This window comes from Palaemon carinicauda, chromosome 10, assembly GCF_036898095.1.
Source record: "Palaemon carinicauda isolate YSFRI2023 chromosome 10, ASM3689809v2, whole genome shotgun sequence".
Classification (NCBI taxonomy): domain Eukaryota; kingdom Metazoa; phylum Arthropoda; class Malacostraca; order Decapoda; family Palaemonidae; genus Palaemon; species Palaemon carinicauda.
Window position 1 is genome coordinate 70854027 of NC_090734.1, and position 20347 is coordinate 70874373.

General features: G+C 53.0%; 1 non-coding gene across 1 annotated transcript; it reads left to right on the top strand.

The window, feature by feature from the left end:
• The first annotated feature begins 2544 nt into the window (after positions 1-2544).
• On the top strand, positions 2545-2662 carry LOC137648959 (5S ribosomal RNA). The gene has a single exon (XR_011045767.1). It is a non-coding gene; the product is annotated as a 5S ribosomal RNA (ribosomal RNA).
• Positions 2663-20347: the final 17685 nt, after the last annotated feature.

The window sequence follows — 20347 nt, forward strand, 5'->3', positions numbered from 1 at the left end:
CACGTTCGCCCGCGCAACCTAGAACTTCGGTTCAGGTCTTAGACAAGGACTCTTCTACGCACAGGATTCCACGCGTCGCCCTTCAGCTCGCCAGCGACCACAGACGCGTCAACGTTCTCCTGCTCGTCAGCGATCTCCTGCGCGTCAACTCTTGCCATCGATCTTCCACACGGGTCAGGTCCCCTGGACACCATCAGTAGCGATCCAGCTCGCCTGCTGAGGACCACGATCTCCGGTAGCTGAGTCTTGTCGTAGATCTTCCTCCTGCTCGCCAGCGCTCATCTTTACTTCTGTCCTTCTGTGCGCCAGCTTTCTTCAATCGCCAGCGCACATCTGCGCTCCCTTTTCTGCCACGCACCAATTGGGTGCCAACGGTTTTTCCTGACCGTTCAGGATCGCCTGATTGACAGCTCGCATCGGCGCTCACCTTCCTGATGCACCTGCGCACCTTCTGATTAGCGCGATGCGCGCTAATCATCCCTAGTCTCTTACGCGTCAGCGATCTCCTACGTGCCCGCGCGATTCTTCGCCTGCGCGCTAGCGTTTTGTTAACGCACCACCGCTCGCCAACGTGCCATCGCTTGTCGACGCGCCACCGGTCTCCCGACCGCCTGCGCTCGCCCGCGCACATGCGCTCCAATGTTCGCCCGCGCGCGAACCAACGGTGTTCCATCGCGCGAATCAACGGTGTTCCATCGCGCGAATCAACGGTGTTCCATCGCGCGAACCGACGATATTCCATCGCGCGAACCGACGGTGTTCCATCGCGCGAGCGCCGGCTTGATTCCTGCAGTAGCCATTGCTTGCCTATGGGTCATCGCTCGCCTGTGAACTATCGGATTCCGACCGCCAGCTCTCGCCCTTCCAACCACGCTCGCCCTCCTTCTGCGCTCCCTCGCGCACTTTCGTCCGTGCTCCTGCGTGCCCGCGCACTGACGCTTCCACGTTCGGCCACACGCAAACCATTGATTTACCATCGCGCGGGCGCCAGGGTGATTGCGACCGCGATTCCCGTCGGGGTTTTGCAACACGGCCATCCTGGCGAGTCTTCTGGAGCGCGTATTTCCAGAACACGGTCTTCACCCTGTAAACGCAGAGCATGGCACGTGCAAGAGCAGGAAGAATCTTCAGAGAGGTCTGGGCAACATTCTTCTTTCCAGAACCTGGGTTAGCCCTTCCTCCTCGTCATTCCCTGGAAGGGTCGTGCCAGGGAGTTTTCCTTTCGAGATGTCTCCGTTGGGCAAGGGGTGACTGGTTTAACCCTTCCTCTTCTCCATCCCGTGGAAGGGGCTTACCAGGTCCTTTCCCTCCTCGGTTGCGACCCGAGGTTTTGTACAAGGAAGCTCCAGGAAGATCATAGGTACTTTCCTCCTCTCAGGCTCAAGCTCCTTTGCGTTCCATCGCCAAGTTTCGAACTTGCGGGCAAACTCGATGTTGGAGCATCTAGACGCAGTGACCGAGGGCTTCCCCTTGGGTGTCGACAAGCTCAGACACTCTTCCATCCTTGGGAAGAGCTTGTTTGTGCCCAAGGACAGAGACATGGACAGCGGTTGTGCGGAGGAAGTCGACTTCCGTTTTCACTCCTCCAAGGCGCTTTCTTCCAGACCCTGCAGGCCTCCATCGCCTCTTCTTTCAGCCTCGTCGGCCTAAGTATCGGACCGGCTACGGCAGCTAAGACAAGGTGTACAATAGCAGTCCCCTCCTGTCAAGGACAGGTAGCACGGGAGGCATAATCCTAGAGGGAGCGGCAGAGTTCACAAACTCTAGGATTGGCAACCCCCCCTTCTCACGCTGGGGGGATGCCTAAGGTTACTCATCCGGATAACAGCTTCCCGATGCCGATTCCTGCACGATCTCCGTGATCAGCCAAGGATATCGCGCCTCGCTCTTACCATCTCTCCGTCTCTGTCAGCGAATCCAGTGTCACTGAACCTCTATGCCATGGGGTCGGCAAAAGTTTTGCCCGTTTGGGCAGAAGGATTCATGCCTTAGGAGAAGGTCCTCCATAGGGTCATCGACGGCTTCACCCCCCGGCTTCTTCAGTCGATCGTTTCTCGTAGGAAAGCATCTGAGACGGGAGTTCAGTCGTCGACCTCTCAGCTCTGATCAAGTTTGTCGAACAAACTTCGTCCAGCGTGGAACAGCAGAGTCGATCAGACTGGTAACGAGGCTGCAGGACTCCTTATGCCCTGGATCGGAAGGACGGGTACTTCCAGTTTCCATTCCATCCATCTTCCAGGAAGCTCTTGGAATTCAGCCTAGACTACAGGTGTTCATGCTTAAGATGCGGTGTGGCGATCCCGCCGCGGCATTGCAGGTTTTTCCCCAGAGAACTCTCCCTGCTTTCCTCATGGCCGCTCAGGAGCAGGCTTCCGCCTCATTCGCCTTTCGGAGGTCTGGTCAACTCCGGTAGGCTCGGGTTCGACCTCCTTCAACGCCGGGACAAGCTTCCGGGTCTTCACCAAGAGTGAGGGATCATGGTAATTTGCTAGGAGCCTTCTCTACTTCTGCCTCAACATCTGGAGTATCTAGCCATGATATTGAGTCAACGGCCATACCACGTTGAAAACACCGCTTCTCGTCCGATCAGCGGAGTTAAGCAACGTTGGGTCTGGTTAGTACTTGATGGGTGACCGCCTGGGAACACCAGATGCTGTTGCCTCCTTCTCCGAGCCTTCCCTTCAGTTGACTGTGGCCTTTCTGTCTCGGCAGTGAAAGGCTATCGCTCGGCCTTAAGCTTGGCTTTCAGGCTGAAAGGCGTGGACATTTCTTCCTCGCTAGAACTCTCTCTACTCATACGTAGCTATGAGCTTACCTGCCCCCAGTCCTCCTTGGAACGTGGTTCCGGTCCTCAGGGCTCTTAAGAGACCTCCCTTCGAACCATTACGCCAGGCCTCTGATCGCCACCTGTCTTGGAAGATGTCTTTCCTGCTCGCTTTGGCTTCAGCCAAGCGAGTTAGTGAACTTCATGGTCTCTCGTACGACATCGCCCATTCAAGGGGATGGGGAGGTAACGTTCAGGTTCGTCCCTGAGTTTGTTGCCAAGACTCAGAATCCTGGGGTGCCGGATCCTCAGTTCGACACTTTCAGGATCGCGAGTCTCCGTTCTGTAACAACGACCCAGACCAGCTGCTACTATGTCCAGTGAGGTGTCTGAGGTAATACTTGAAGAGAACAGCTGCAGTCCGTCCTCAAGTGCGAGCATTGTTTGTAAGCACAGGCAGGATGAGGAGGAGGGTCACCAGGAACGCCATCTCGGCTTTGATTCGAAGGGTTTTCCACCACGCCTTGAATCCAGACCCTTCTCCGTCACGTCGCCCTAGGGCACACGACGTCGGGCATCGCTACGCCCCTGTCCTTCAAGAGAAACTTCTCTGTGACGCAGGTGCTTCAAGCTGGGGTCTGGAAGCGTCAGAGGACCTTCACAGCCCACTACCTGCAGGACGTGACCCACAGGAGCCTCGATACGTTCTCTATCGGCCCTGTGGTGGCTGCACAACAGCTGGTCTAACCTCAGGCTCCTTTATGGAGAAGTAGCAGTAGGTTGAGGGCGTTGTTACCCGGTTTTAGTCTGCGTGAATGAAAGAGTATGTCTGACCTTTACTTCTTTCTTCATTCTCCCCTCTCTTGGGGAAGCATCATCCTGGTCTTCGCATAGCTGACCTCGACCTCTGCATGTAACCCATGCTTCCTTGTGCTCCTAGTATTAAGCTTAATACTGTCGCGTCCCCCATACCCTGACGAGGTGGTATTGGGAACGTCCTATCCTAGATTCCTATCTAAAGGTCTCAAGGTCAACTTCATAGGACGAGTCACACTTTCCTCCGCACACAACTTATGTAGGCCACTCGTTCCTAGCGAAGCAAGGAACTTGTGAGGTGCAGGGGCTCCTTCTCTCAAGTGCTACTCACTGAGAGGCGGAGTACCCGGGCAAAGCCGAAGTCAGTAAGGCTGGGGACTTTCCCCCCTTCCTAAGGGGTAAGTCACCCAATGTAAATAGCGTGGTTTGTATTTCGGTTACGGAACAAAAGATAAATTCGGAGCTAATTTGTATTTTTCCTAACCATACAAACCTTAGCTATTTACACATATTTGCCCGCCAGCCCTGTCCCCCAAGTCAAGTCCTACCTCTAAGTGAAGTGAAGCAAATCACCGGTGTGTGGGGGGGGGAGGGGTAGCAAGCTATCCCTTCCCCTACCCCCGCTAAGTAGCGCGGGGGTAGTTAACCTTCGTTTAAAACTTTTGGCTCGTCATTTCAGCTACGCCGAAAGGTAAACCCAATGTAAATAGCTAAGGTTTGTATGGTTAGGAAAAATATAAATTATCTCCGAATTTGTCATTTTTTAAATACTAAATAAAAGGAACATGTTATTTTGCAATTTCTTAGTCCTTTTAGTATTTTTCTCTGGTCAAATAACCTTTTATTGACGGAGAGTGAGTGACTTAGCTAGTACAGTGGAACCTCTACATACGAATGTCCTAACATACGAATTTTCCAACATACGAAGTAAAATTCGACCAAATTTCTGCCTCGACACCCGAAGTGTTGCTCCAACATACAAAGTAAACATTACACGTACGCGTGGAATTTTCTTGAATGCGTTCAGCGTCGTTTGTTGTTGACGCCGCTAGACGGCAGCTCATCGGAGGGACGCCAATCGAGCGTCGCCTTGATCAGTCCTCTCATCTCGTGCTCATCGTGTGGTTGTCCTCTATTCGCTCCGTTATTAACAGTGTTTTTATCTTCCTTTTCCATGTGTTGTTTTCTGTGTTCCATAATCATGGGTCCTAAAAAGCTTAGTTTCAGATCAGGAAGTAGTAGTAGTGGTGAGAAAAGGAAGAAGTCTATGCTTTCATTAGAATTAAAGCAAGAAATTATAGAAAAGCATGAGCCAGTTGTACATGTTAGCAATCTGGCCAAACAATATGGCCGGAATATGTCTACGATCTAAAACACAAGGCAGCCATTATAGCAGTGAAACCTTCGAAGGGGATCACGATTATTTCCAAACGTCGTAGCCCTACCCTTGAAGAGATGGAACGACTTTGTTAATATGGATCAAAGACAAGGAGATTGTTGGCGATACGATCACAGAAATAATCATTTGTGAGAAGACCAGCGCTATCTACAGTGACTTGAAGGCGGCAGGCTCTGAGGGTGACACGGGGGAGAGTTCAGCCGATCCTACAACGGAGGAATTCAAGGCGTCTCGAGGTTGGTTCGAGAAATTTAGGAAACGAACCGGGATTCATTCAGTTGTTCGTCATGGAGAAGCTTCGAGTTCGGACACCAAGGCTGCTAAAGACTTTGTTAAAAAGTTTGAAAGCGTTGTGGCGGAAGAAGGTTACGTAGAGCAGCAGGTGTTCAACTGTGATGAAACCGGTCTGTTTTGGAAAAAGATGCCTAGTCGAACGTACATTACCGCCGAAGAGAAGAAAATGCCTGGACATATGCCAATGAAGGATCGGTTGACTCTTGCGCTTTGTGCCAACGCCAGCGGGGACTGCAAAATAAAGCCGTCATTGGTTTACCATTCCTAAAACCCTAGGGCATTTAAAGCACATAGAATTAATAAAGACCTGCTACATGTTCTATGGCGTTCTAATTCTAAGGCTTGGGTTACTAGGCATATCTTTGTGGAATGGGTAAACGTAGTTTTCGGCCCTGCTGTCAAGAAGTATCTTCAGGAGAGGAATTTGCCTTTGAAGTGCTTGCTTTGTTTGGACAATGCACCCGCTCACCCCCCCGACTCGAGGATGATATCATCGACGAATACAAATTCATCAAGGTGTTGTATCTTCCACTGAATACCACCCCTATCCTCCAGCCCATGGACCAGCAAGTCATCTCGAATTTTAAGAAGCTCTACACCAAGCACTTATTTAAGCAGTGCTTTAATGTCACGCAAAGCACCAACTTAACTTTGCGTGAATTTTGGAGGAGCCACTTTAATAGCGTGCACTGCTTAAAGATCATAGACCAAGCTTGGGAGGGAGTAACTCGTCTGACCCTGAATTCCGCTTGGAAGAAGCTTTGGCCTGTTGCTGTTGCTCCCAGAGATTTTGAAGGTTTTGGCCCCGAGAATGAACCTGTGTTTGCCGCCGAGGGAGACGTCGAAGAGATTGTATCTCTTGCCAAGTCCATGGGTCTGGAGGTGGATGAAGATGACATCACTGAACTCGTCGATGAGCATCATGAAGAGCTCACCACCGAGGAACTCAAGGAGCTGCAAGCCATGCAGCATGATGGGTTCCAAGCGCATTTGAGTGAGTCGGAGGAGACCGAGGAGGTAGGCCAAATCTTAGGTACGGCGGAAATAAAACAGATGTTGGCATATCATCAACATGTGGTTGATTTCATCGACAAGCATCACCCACAGAAACTTCAGGTTTGCCGTGTTGTTGCGCAGTTCGATGATGTTTGCCTAACGCATTTTAGAAAAATCCTCAAAGGCCGTACTAAGCAACTTTCACTCGATAGTTTCTTTAAAAAACCTTTAAAACGGTCTAGTGATCATGATGAAAAGAAAGAAAGTGAAGCAAAGAAAAGGAAGACCGAATCGAGTGAAAGTGATGAAAATTAAAAATAAGAAAAGAAAAAATGTAAAAAAAAAAATATAGAATTATAAAAATGAAAAAAAAATATGTAAGCTAAGTTAAGTTAAAGTTCACGTAGTAGTGTAAGTTATCGTACACATCGTACAAAGTCACCGTCCCTACCTTCTTGCTGATCTTCCGTCTACTCCTGCCTAGCAGTCCCTACACCTGCGCTGGCCTGTCGCTAAGGTAAAGTGTTACATTAAAACCCCTTTTTTATTTATTTCATTATTATTATTCTTTTTTTAAGTGTGTACTGTATGTATTTATTATATTTTATCAGTGTTATGTGTAATTATGTGTAGCCATTTATTAAGGATTTATTATGGGTTTTATGGCTGAGGAACGAATTAAATGAATTATCATGTATTCTTATGGGAATAATTGCTCCAACATACGATCGTTTTAACATACGAAGCAGTTTCTGGAACAAATTAAATTCGTATGTAGAGGTACCTCTGTACTCTCGTAACAGGAGAGAGAGAGAGAGAACGATCCAAATCTTTATTCTCGTCCCAAGTCACTATACAGGGAGATAGAGAGTGAGAAACGTTGTTCTCGATTCAGATACTTATTCTTGTCCCAAGTCACTGTATAAGGAGAGAGGGAGAGAAAATGTAGTTCTTCACGATCTAGTTTTTTATTCTCTTCCCAAGTCACTGTTCAGGGAGAGAGAGACATAAAATGTAGTCCTTCGCGTTCTAGTTTGTTGTTCTCGTCCCAAGTCACTGCACAGGGAGAGAAAGAGAAAACGTAGTCCTTAGCGATCTAGTGTTTTATTCTCGTCCCAAGTCACTGACCCTTTTTAACTTTATCTTTGTATATTTCACTTTTATTTATATATATACGTATATGTTTATCAATTTTTACACGTGTGATACAATTATGTACTAATGAGCTTACACTGAAGGTCATTTGTTCCGTAACCGAAATACAAACCACGCTATTTACATAGGGTTTACTTTCGGCGTAGCTGAAATTGACGAGCCATTAGATTTTAACGAGGGTTTACTACCCCCGCGCTAGTTAGCAGAGGTAGGGGAGGGGTTGCTTGCTACCTCTCCCCCCTCACACACCGGTGAAATGTCTCACTTCACTTTTGGCTCGGACGATGTACAGTCATGCCTGTCTTCGTCCTCGCTTGGCAGCCATTATATGTTTTGTCTTTACTTAATCACTTACTTTTCTTATACTCAATATACAGTATATGTAAACATATTTTTGTGTTTATGGATATATTTGAGTATAGAAATCAGGAAGTTTCCTTTTCAGAGTTCGTGCTTGTGTGTGTAGTGTACGATATCTCCGTGGAGCCCTCGGCAGTTAGGCCACCACGATGTAATTTTATGGGTCGCGATTGAGTTTGACTACGGTCTCTTTCTCTCTCTCTCTCTCTCTTGAGGTCGTTCACCCTTTACTACGTCCTGGGTAGCTTCCTTCCCGTGTGGGTGGGGTTGCTACGCCGTACATTTTATCTCAATTAGTTTATGAATCTAATTGTATTTGTTAACTTTTCAGTTTTTTGTAGGACGATTCCTTTCGGGGTTTTCGTTCTTTCTTTAGTGAACATTCATATTTGAATTACATAATTATAATTGTTATAATTCTGTGTTTGTTACAGCTCTCCTTACGTGAGTGTAAGTGGTTTGAGGGCACGTACCTGTTGTGTAATTCTTATTTGTTCCGTAACCGAAATACAAACCACGCTATTTACATTGGGTTTACCTTTCGGCGTAGCTGAAATGACGAGCCAATAGTTTTTAACGAGGGTTAACTACCCCCGCGCTAGTTAGCGGGAGTAGGGGAAGGGGTAGCTTGCTACCCCTCCCCCCCCATACACCGGTGATTTGCTTCACTTCACTTTTGGCTCCGGCGATGAACAGACGTGTCTGTCCATCATCCTCGCTGACAGCCTTAATCTTTTTTTGCTTTTTCTTCCAGTTTGTGTGTGTGCATTTTGAAGTTGGCCTCACCCTTTATTGTTCACCATGCGCAAGTGCCCTGGTATTGCCGGTCGCCCTTGCGGTACTTTCATGTCTGCGGTGGACACAGATCCTCACACCCTTTGCCCGTAGTGTCGAGGCCGACGGTGTGACAAAGAGAATACGTGTAGTGAGTGCAGGGAGTGGTCTGCCTCCCAGTGGGAGAGGTTTGGCCGCCGGCGTAAGAAGAAGTCCAAGAGAGACCGTTCTCCTTCCCGGGTTGCCTTGAAGGAGGAAGGTTCTCGGGACTCTCCTTTCGCCGCCCAAGCCTCCTCCGTAGCTCCCCCTCGTTCGGCTCCTAAGGAGAGACCGCCGAGTAGGAGCGCAGGCCCTAGTTCTGTTTCCCAACCTTGGATTGGGGGAGAGGGCGTCGCCTCCCATATCGGGGCGGTTCCTCCTCCCCCACCGGGGGAGGTTGTTGCTAATGAATCCTTGTCTAATGATGATCTTTTTCAGATTTGGGCTTCCTTGGGGCTTAAGGGCCTGCCCTCCAGGGTAGCCCTGATTGACCTCATCCAGTTAGAGGCCTCTGTTAAGCAGTCGCCGGTGATAGCAGAGGTAGATCCTCTGTCTATCGTCGACGTCGTGGTGGCAGAGGCTTCCGACGGGTCGGGTCAATCCTCTGCAGGTACTGTTGTGGATGATGATGCTGAAGGCTCTCCTCCCCCTTCCGTACATCCTTCGAAGGGTGAGGGGAGTCCCGCGGGCTCTTCTGCTGCCAAGCCTCCCTCTAAGGGGAGTGCTTTGACTGAGACTCCCCTTCGGAGGACTGATGGTCCTGGCGATCTTCCTCATGGCCGGCTTCGCCGAAAGGCTCACCGTCCGCTGCGCCGCAAGAGTCTCCCGTCTCCCTATAAGGGTGCTAAGAGGCGCCTTTTTGAATCTTCGCCTCCTTCCTCCGAGGGGGACTCTCCTTGCCGTAAGCAGCCTGCAGCTCCAGCTTCCTTAGACCTCTCAGGGGATCAGTCTCCTACGCCTTCCAGACCTTCAGTTTCTGGGGCAGATGTCCAGCAGCCATACCTTGTCACCCGACGGGCAAAGGGATTCTTCCCTTGCGCATCAGGGTTTTCCTGCGCGCCCTTCTGCAGTGTTAGCGCACAGGCGCTCCCCTGCTCGTCAGCGCTCTCCTGATCGTCAGCGTTCTCCTGTTCGCCAGCGCTCTCCTGATGATCGCCCCTCTTCTCGCCAGCGCTCTCCTGAGGACATCCTTCAGCCTGTTATTCCTGTTGAGCGCCCAGTGCGCCAGCGTTCCCCTGCGCGCCCTTCTGCAGTGTTAGCGCACAGGCGCTCCCCTGCTTGTCAGCGCTCTCCTGATCGTCAGCGCTCTCCTGTTTGTCAGCGCGCTTCTGATGACCATCGCCCCTCTGCTCGCCAGCGCTCTCCTGAGGGCTGCGAACATCCTGCTGTGACTGTTGTGCGCCCTGCGCGCCATCAGTCTTCTGAGCGCTCTAGTTTGGCCAAGGACTCTTCTCCTTGCCCTCGCGATCCTGCTCGTCAGCCTGTTCCAGCGCAACAATGCTCGCGGTCTCCAGTGCGTACTTCCAAAATGCCTGTACGCCCACGCGCCTCCTGTTCCCGAGCCCGTTCGTGAGCGTTCGCCTCTGCGCCCCGCGCCGGCAGTTCCCTCACAGGATTCCACGCGTCGCCCTCTTGCTTGCCAGCGATCACAGACGCATCAACATTCGCCTGCTCGTCAGCGATCTCCTGCGCGTCAACGGTCCCCAGCCCGTCAGCGATCACCTGAACATCGGCAATCTCCTGACCGCCCGCGTGACCTATCGCCTGCGCGCAAACGTTCTCCAACGCGCCGTCGCCCAGAAGATCTGGAGGGATATGGGTCGCCTTCTGTCAGCTCGCCCTCGCGCGGTCGTTCGCCTACGCGGTCTACTTGCTATCGCTCACCAACGCGCCACCATGCGCCAGCCCGCCATCGCCCGCCTACGCGCCAGCGTTCACCAGCGCGCCGCCGATCGCCTGCTCGCCATCGCTCTCCCACGCGCTACAGGACCCCTGAACAACATCGTCAGCGGTCATCGGAGCGATCTCGTTCGCCCACGCGTCAACACGCTCCCTCGCCGACGCGCCAACGTGCTCGATCACCAGCTCGCCCACGTGCTCGTTCGCCTGAGCGCCCTCGCGCCCGCTTGCCTGCGCCCGATCGCCGTTCGCGTCGAGTTTCGCAGCCCGCGACAGCAGCAGGGACGCGTGTCGCCAGACCGCACTCAAGATCGCCTACGCCGAAGCGCAGGACTCTTGTGCAGGATAGGGAAGACACATCAGAGAGGTCAGTACAACTTTCTTCCCCCCCTTCCTTTTCAGGCAGGTCCGGTGGTGTCCACTCCGAAGGATCGCCCGATCCCCTTCTCCACCAGCGGGTATTTCGGACTCTGTTTCCGTTTCGCGGCAGACTTGGTTTGGTCCTCTGATACGGGCGTTAGTGAAGGCTATGAAGCCGGCACTCGCCGATCAAGGACACAAGCCAACGGCTGCCTCGCCCCCGCTGAAGAGAAGGAGAGGAGCGGACTTCGTGGTGACTTCTCCCAGGGAGAAGTTGGTTCCTAAGAGGTCTGTCAGGAGGGCTCCATCCCCTTCGCAGGCGCTTTCTTCTTCTCCCGAGGACGAGGCTTTTCCGTCCTTGGGTGAATCCAGTTAGGTGATAGTCTCCCCCTCGACACCAAGGGGGGAGTCGTCTCGCGCGGAGGGCGCTTTCCAAACCTCTTTGTTGGGGTCGTGTATCCCGCCCAGGAGGGAACCCAAGGACTCCAAGACAATCCCGAAGTCGTCTTCTAGGATTCGTCAGGAACCAGCTGCGCCCGGGAGAACGTCCACGCATCTCCCCAGGAAGAGATTCCGGGGACGGGAGACTTAGCTGCCAGTCCGCAAGGAGGAGACCAGCAGGAGTCTGAGCATGCCTTCTGGCAGGTCCTGAGCCTGATGAGGCAACTCAACGGGTTCATGGACCCCGTGATTGCCACCCGAGAAGGCAAGGACACGGTCCTGGACCAGGTGTTCGTTACTCAGAAGCCCTCTAAGACCAGTGCGGCTCTGCCCTGGTCTCAGGGGTTGAAGAGTGCCAGAGCCAGGGCCAATGCCCAACTCGCAACTCTTGCTTCCTCCAGTCGTTCCTCTGCCGGGAACAAACTCCTCCCCCCACCTCGTCTCCAGCAGAGGAGGCATTTTGAGATCTTGGGTGAGTCTAGTTTCGCTCTTCCTCTCCATCATTCTGTAGAAGAGCTTGCTAAGGGAGTTCCTCTCGAGAAGCTCTCCGCCTGGCAGGTGACGTTCTCGGCGTCGGAGATCCTGAGCCATGAGAAGGTTGCGAAGTGCGCCATGCAGGCCACTTTGTGGCTGGATATATGGCTAGGGACTCTGGGCATTCTATTGCGCTCCGAGGACTTGTCTAAGGAGACCAATAGGAAGGCCCTGAAGACCTTCTTACTCTCGGGCACCCGCTCCATCGAGTTCCTGGCACACCAGGTTACCACCCTGTGGGCCAACTCGGTATTGAAGCGGCGTGATGCGGTGACTGAGAAGTTCCACCCGAAGGTCCTCGCCATGGATGTCTGTAGGCTCAGACATGCTTCCCTCCTGGGGAGAATCTGGAACGAACGGCTGAGAGATGGAGGAAATCTAGCCAGGACTCCCTCCTCCATAGTGCCCTTACAGCTCGGCCCTATAAGCCTCCAGCTCCGCAGCCACAGCAGCCTCGCAAGACACCAAAGCAGGCACCGGCAGCTAAGAAAGTGGTGTCTAAGCCCCAGCCCTTTCCAGCCAAGGTCAAAAGGGGCGGTAAGTCCTCCAGGGGAGGCAAGACTCCTAGAGGGAGCGGCTGCGGCCGCAAACACTAGGAGTGGCAGTCCCCCCGCGTGTCCACCTGTGGGGGATGCCTTCGATGTTGCATGCACAGGTGGCAGCAACACGGGGCCGATGCTTGGACGATTTCTGTGGTCGGCCAAGGCTATCGCGTCCCGTTCATAACATCTCAACTTCCCCTGACAGCGAATCCAGTGTCGTTGAGCTCCTATGCCATGGGATCGGTAAAGGGGCTAGCTCTTCGGGCAGAAGTCAAGACCATGCTCAAGAAGGATGCTCTCCAGGAGGTCGTCGACGGCTCCCCAGGCTTCTTCAGTCGACTCTTTCTTGTAAAGAAGGGGTCTGGAGGCTGGAGACCTGTCATCGACTTCTCGGCTCTGAACGGGTTTGTCAAGCAAACTCGGTTCAGCATGGAGACAGCGGACACAGTCAGACTTGCGGTGAGACCTCTAGACTTCATGTGCACACTGGATCTAAAGGACGCGTACTTCCAGATCACAATCCATCTGTCTTCCAAGAAGTACTTGAGATTCAGCTTAGACGACAAGATCTACCAGTTCAAGGTACTGTGTTTCGGTCTCTCCACAGCACCTCAGGTGTTCACCAGAGTGTTCACCCTGATTTCATCTTGGGCGCACAGGAACGGCATCCGACTCCTTCGTTATCTGGACGACTGGGTGATCCTAGCAGACTCAGAGTCGACCCCTCTTCGACACCGAGACAGGCTTCTGAGTCTTTGCCAGGATCTGGGGATCATGGTAAACCTCGAGAAGTCTTCTCTGCAGCCGTCCCAACGACTGGTTTTTCTAGGTATGTTGTTAGACACCAATCTCCACAAAGCCTTTCCATCAGACGACAGGATAGCAAGGCTGAGGAGGGTGGCGGAACGCTTCCTCAGGCGAGAAGAGCTTCCCGCCCAATCGTGGTTGCGTCAATTAGGTCACCTGTCCTCCCTGGCTCGTCTGGTTCCAAACGGCCGCCTCAGGATGAGATCCCTGCAGTGGCGGCTCAAGTCCCGGTGGAATCAAGGATCCGATTCCCCGGACGTTCAGGTCCCGATAGGATCTTTGGAACGGACGGACCTGTGGTGGTGGCTGGTCGACGAGAACCTGCGAAAGGGAGTGAATCTTCTCGTCCTCCCCCCGAAATTGACACTGTTTTCGGACGCGTCAAAAGAAGGGTGGGGGGTGCACGTTCTGAACCAGAGGACCTCAGGCCTTTGGTCAGAATCAGAAAAGTACCTGCTCATCATCCTGGTAGAGTTGAAGGCTGTCTTTCTGGCTCTTCAACAGTTCCAACGGACCCTGGGGGGGTCACTCCGTGGTGGTGATGAGCGACAACACCACGGTAGTGGCTTATGTCAACAAGCAGGGAGGCATTTTTTCGCAGCAGCTATCCCATCTTGCAGTAGAGATTCTGAGGTGGACTGAAGTCCACTCGATAACACTATCAGCTTGCTTCATTCCTGGCAAGAGGAATGTGCTCGCCGACAGCCTGAGCAGGGCTTCGCAGATAGTGAGTACCGAGTGGTCTTTGGATCCTCGGATAGCCAACAAAGTCTTAACTTTGTGGGGTTCCCCGACCGTGGACCTGTTCGCAACAGCGTTGAATTTCAAGCTGCCTCTGTACTACTCCCCAGTCCCGGACCCCAAGGCTCTCTGGCAAGATGCTTTCCAGCAATGGTGGGACAACATCGACGTGTACGCCTTCCCACCGTTCTGTCTGATGAGAAGGGTGCTCAACAGGACCAGACTATCGGTCAACTGTTCGATGACTCTGATAGCTCCGCTATGGCATCACACGGAATGGTTCCCGGACCTTCTGCAGCTCCTGACGGAGCTACCGAGAGAACTTCCCCCACGACGCGAGCTACTCAGACAACCCCACTCCAACATCCCTCACAAGGCCGTGGCTTCGCTTCGGCTTCACGCCTGGAGACTGTCCAGCGTCTCCTCACGGAGAGAGGCTTTTCGCAACAGGTTGCGGAGAGACTGTCTCGGCACCTGCGAAAGTCCTCTGAGGGAGTCTACCAGGCGAAGTGGAGAGTCTTTTGTGGTTGGTGTCATGGGAGGGGTATCTCTCCACTCGATGCCACTATTCCAGCAATAGCGGAGTTCCTCGTATATCTGCGGGAGGAAATGCGCCTTTCTGTTTAGGCAGTGAAAAGCTATCGCTCAGCCTCAAGCTTGGCTTTCAGGCTGAAAGGTGTGGACATTTCTTCCTCGCTAGAACTCTCTACTCATACGTAGCTGTGAGTTTACCTGCCCCCAGTCGGAAGTGAAACCTCCTCCTTGGAATGTGGTTCGGGTTCTCAGGGCTCTTAAGAGACCTCCCTTCGAACCATTACGCCAGGCCTCTGATCGCCACCTGTCTTGGAAGACGGCTTTCCTGCTCGCTTTGGCTTCGGCCAAGCGAGTTAGTGAACTTCATGGTCTCTCGTACGACATCGCCCATTTAAGGGGATGGGGGAAGGTAACATTCAGGTTCGTCCCTGAGTTTGTTGCCAAGACTCAGAATCCTGGAGTGCCGGATCCAAGGTTCGACTCTTTCAGGATCGCGAGTCTCCGTTCTGTAACAACGACCCAGACCAGCTGCTACTATGTCCAGTGAGGTGTCTGAGGTATTACTTGAAGAGAACAGCTGCAGTACGTCCCCAAGTGCGGGCATTGTTTGTAAGCACAGGCAGGACGAAGAGGAGGGTCACCAAGAATACCATCTCGGCTTGGATTCGAAGGGTTATCTACCACGCCTTGAATCCACACCCTCCTCTGTCACGTCGCCCTAGGGTACATGACGTCAGGGGCGTGGCTACGTCCCTGTGCTTCAAGAGAAACTTCTCTGTGACGTAGGTGCTTCAAGCTGGGGTCTGGAAGCGTCAAACGACCTTCACAGCCCACTACCTGCAGGACGTGACCCACAGGAGCCTCGATACGTTTTCTATCGGCCCTGTGGTGGCTGCACAACAGCTGGTCTAACCTCAGGCTCCTTTATGGAGAAGTAGCAGTAGGTTGAGGGCGTTGTTACCCGGTTTTAGTCTGCGTGAATGAAAGAGTATATCTGACCCTTACTTCTTTCTTCATTCTCCCCTCTCTTGGGGAAGCAGCATCCTGGTCTTCGCATAGCTGACCTCGACCTCTGCATGTAACCCATGCTTCCTTGTGCTCCTAGTATTAAGTTTAATACTGTTGCGTCCCCCATTCCCTGAGGAGGTGGTATTGGGAACGTCCTATCCTAGATTCCTATCTAAAGGTCTCAAGGTCATCTTCATAGGACGAGTCACGCTTTCCTCCACACACAACTTATGTAGGCCTCTCGTTCCTAGCGAAGCAAGGAACTTGTGAGGTGCAGGGGCTCCTTTTCTCAAGTGCTACTCACTGGGAGGCGGAGCCCCCGGTCAAAGCCAAAGTCAGTAAGGCTGGGGACTTTCCACCCTTCCTAAGGGGTAAGTCATCCTATGTAAATAGCATGGTTTGTATTTCGGTTACGGAACAAATGACAAATTCGGAGATAATTTGTATTTTTCCTAACCATACAAACCTTAGCTATTTACACATATTTGCCCGCCAGCCCTGTCCCCCAAGTCAAGTCCTACCTCTAAGTGAAGTGAAACAAATCACCGGTGTGTGTGTGTGTGGGGGGGGGGGGGTTAGCAAGCTACCCCTTCCCCTACCCCCGCTAACTAGCGCGGGGGGTAGTTAACCCTCGTTAAAATCTAATGGCTCGTCATTTCAGCTACGCCGAAAGGTTAACCCAATGTAAATAGCTAAGGTTTGTATGATTAGGAAAAATACAAATTATCTCCGAATTTGTCATGTTTCTTTCCCTTGGGATTCCTCTTCGGAGTCTTCCCGGGGGAATGAAAGTTAACTAATGATTTTTGCTTTTTATTATTCGCAGTTAACGATCTAGTTTCGCTTGTGTAATGTGACAACGAAGCGAGCTGTCTTGTTGGGGCCTGGGGAGTGCTGTTGCTGCCTCCCCTATAGATCTTCGTCAGGGGAGTGTCTCCCTCTCGTGGAAGTGCTCCCGTGACAACTGACAGCTCTCCAGTTCATTTTAGAACACTCAGGAGGCTCTCCTCCTTGGGTGGGTAACTTCCCTTCCAAGGGAAGTTTTCCCGTCCAGGCTTGAGTTTTTTTCCCTTCGGGAGGAACACCTCTTGCCTTTATTTTGTGGTATTCGTGCGACTATGCTCTTGGTGCTGAGCGGTCGCACCTGCGGTTACGCTCAAGGGGCTGAGCAACTGCAGGAGCCCCTCTTCGGAGGATTGCTCTTTTGGGTCACTTGCTGTCCCGTCTCTTCTACTCTAGAGACTCCTCTTCAGAGGACTCTTCTGCTGTTGTTGCTGATGTTGTTGCTGAAGGCTCATCTCCTTCGGGAGGCTTGAGCCCTACAGTCTCTCCCGCGAGTGCTTCTCCCTGAGGGGGAGTGCACCACAGAGACTCCTCTTCGGAGGCCTCCGTCTGCTGCTGTTGCTGAAGCCTCTGTCCCCTTCGGGGGGGCAGTTGAGCCTACGGTCTCCTGCGAGTGCTTCTCCCCTGGGGGGGAGTTCACCACAGAGACTCCTCTTCGGAGGACTGCGTCTGCTGTTGTTGCTGTTGTTGCTGAAGGCTCATCCCCCTTGGGGGGGCAGCTGAGCCCTACGGTCTCTCCTACCAGTGACTCTTCCCCTCGGGGGAGTTCACGTTCAGAGACTCTTCGGAGGTCGGAGGGTGTTGCACCTGTCCGAGGTCGTCTTCATCTTTGTTCGACGTTCGCCGCAGAGGACCCTCCTCAACGAGTACCGACCGTTGCAGCTGGCTACTCCTGCCAGACCTTCTAGTCTTCACCTCCGTTCCTGGACGCAGATGCGCAGTGGGCGCCAACTCACCCCGTTTACTACGGGCACCGGTACCTTCGGGTCTAAGGGGCTTATTCCACAGTATGGGTAAGCCCCTTAAGTGTCAGGTTTTTCCTGCGCGCCAACGTTCTCCTGCGCGTCCGCGCGCAGTAGCGCTCTAGCGCTCGCCTGCTGTGGACCACGATCTCCGGTAATTGAGTCTCGCCGTAGATCTTCTTCCTGCTCGCCAGCGCTCACCTGAACTTGTCCTTCTGTGCGCCAGCTCTCTTCAGTACACCAGCGCACATCTGCGCTCCCTTTCCTGCTACGCGCCATGGGTGCCAACGGTTTCCTGAACGCCCACGATCGCCTGCCTGCCAGCACGCATCAGGGCTCCCCTTCCTGATGCACCTGCGCGCCTTCTGATTAGCGCAATGGGTGCTAACGCCCTCTCGCCCACTATCTACCATATCTGGGCGCAGGCAAGGAGTTTTCCTTCGCCTTCTCGCCGACTACCTTCTTTAGTCTCTTACGCGTCAGCGATCTCCTATGCGCCCGCGCGATTCGTTGTCTGTGCGCTAGCGTTTTTAACACGCCATCGCTTGCCAGCGCGCCTTCATTCGCCTACGGACTATCGCTCACCAAGACGCGCCATCGCTCGTCAAGACGCGCCATCGCTCGTCAAGACGCTCCATCGCTCGTCAAGACGCGCCATTGCTCGTCAAGACGCGCCATCGCCCGCCAGCGCGCCATCGCCCGCCCACGCGCCATCGCTCATCTACGCGCCATCAGTCTCCCAGCCGCCTGCGCTCGCCCTCTCGGCCGCGCGCGCACATGCGCACCCATGTTCGCCCGCGCGTGAAACAACGCGATTCCCGCCAGTGAGTCATTACTCGTCAACGTGCCTTCGCGCCATCCTTCGCCTGCGCACTATCGGATGTCGACCGCCAGCGCTCGCCCTTCCAACCACGTTCGCCCCCCTTCTGCGCTCCCTTGCGCACTTTCGTTTGTGCGCTCTCGTCGCACCCACGTTCGGCCCCGCGCGAACCATCGATTTTCCCTTCGCGCAAGCACCAGGGCGATTGCGACCGCAATTCCCGTCGGGGTTTCGCAATACGGGCAACCTGTCGAGTCGTCTGGAGCGCGTACTTCTAGAACACGGTCTTCACCCCGTAATGCAGAGCATGGCACGTGCAAGAGCAGGAAGAGTCTTCAGGGAGATCTGAACAACATTCTTCTTTCCAGAACTTGGTTTAGCCCTTCCTCCCTATCGTTCCCTGGAAGGGTCTTGCCAGGGAGTTTTTCTTTTGAGATTTCTCCGCCGGGCAGGGGGGTGACTGGGTTAGCCCTTCCTCTTCACCATTTCGTGGAAGGGTCTTACCAGGCCTCCCCCCCTCCGATTGCGACCCGAGGATTGGTACAAGGAAGCCTCAGGAAGATCACGGGCACTTTCCTTCTCTCGGGCTCAAGCACCTTTGCGTTCCGTCGCCAAGTTTCGAACTTGCGGGCAAACTCGATGTTGGAGCATCTAGACGCAGTGACCGAGGGCTTCCTCTCGGGAGTCCCATCCGTGGATGTCGACAAGCTCAGACACTCTTCCATCCTTGGGAAGAGCTTGTTCGAGCCCAAGGACAGAGAAATGGACAGCTGTTGTTCGGAGGAAGTCGAATCCCGTTTTCACTCCTCCAAGGCTCTTACTTCCAGACTCTGCAAGCCTCCGACGCCTCTTCATACAGCCTAGGTTATCGGAACCGGCTACGGCAGATGAGACAAGGTGTACAATAGCGGTCCCCTCCTGTCAAAGACAGGTGGGACAGGAAGTTCTCCCGGGGAGGCATAATCCAGAGGGAGCGGCCGAGTTCGCAAACTGTAGAATTCCTGCACGATCTCCGTGATCAGCCAAGGATATCGCGCCTCGCTCTTAACATCTCTCCTCCACCGACAGCGATTCCAGTGTTGCTGAGCCTCTTTGCCATGGGGTCGGCAAGAGGTTTGCCCGTTGGGCAGAGGGAGCCATGCTTTAGGAGAATGTCCTCCATAGGGTCGTCGACGGCTTCTTCCTTGGCTTCTTCAGTCGATCCTTTCTTGTTGGAAAGCATCTGAGACGGGAGTTCCGTCATCGACCTCTCAGCTCTGATCAAGTTTGTCGAACAGACTTGTCCAGCGTGGAACAGCAGAGTCGATCAGACTGGTAGCGAGACCACTGGATCGGAAGGACGGGTACTTCCAGGTCCCATTCCATCCATCTTCCAGGAGGCACTTGGAATTCAGCCTAGACTACAGATGTACCTGTTTAAAATGCTGTGTGGCGATCCCGCCGCAGCATCGCAGGTTTTCACCAGAGAACTCTCCCTGCTTTCCTCATGGCCACTCAGGGGCAGGCGTCTGCCTCCTTCGCTTTTTGGAGGTCTGGCCAACTCCGGTAGTCTTGGGTTCGACCTTCTTCAACACCAAGACAAGCTTCCGGGACTTTACCAAGATCAAGGGATCATGTTAATTCGCAAGGAGCCTTCTCTACTTCTGCCTCAACATCTGGAATATCTAGCCATGATATTGTCTCCTTCTCCGAGCCTTTCCCTTCAGTTGACTGTGGCAAGGCTGAGGAGAGTCGCAGAATCTTTTTTCAGTCAAGGAGAGCTTTCAGCCCTATCTTGGGACGTTTCCTGGGTCTCCTTTCCTCATTGACCCGTCTAAGTCCCGAATGATCGCCTCAGGATAAGTTCCCTGTTAGGCGGCCCAAGTTCCGGTGGAATCAAAGCAACGATTAACCTGACTTTCTGGCCCCTATGGGACCAGCGGAACGATTAGACCTGCAATGGGGGTTGACCTATGGAAACCTCTTGCATGGGAGTGGATCTTCTCCTCCTTTCCCCGCATTTGATGCTGTTCTCGGACTCATCAAAGAAAAGGGGGGGGTGGGTCCCCATGTTCTGGTTCAGGTCTATGGTCAGGACCTGAAGGGTACCTCCACATCATTCAGGTAGGCTTAGAGGCCGTAGTCTGGCCCTTCTACAGATCCTACAGCTCCTGCAGAGTCGCTCCATGGTACTGGCGTTGTGAAAAAAATTAATAGTAGTTGGGGAAAATACAAACCATTTCCAAATATAACATTTTATTCACTGTAAAGATTTCAATT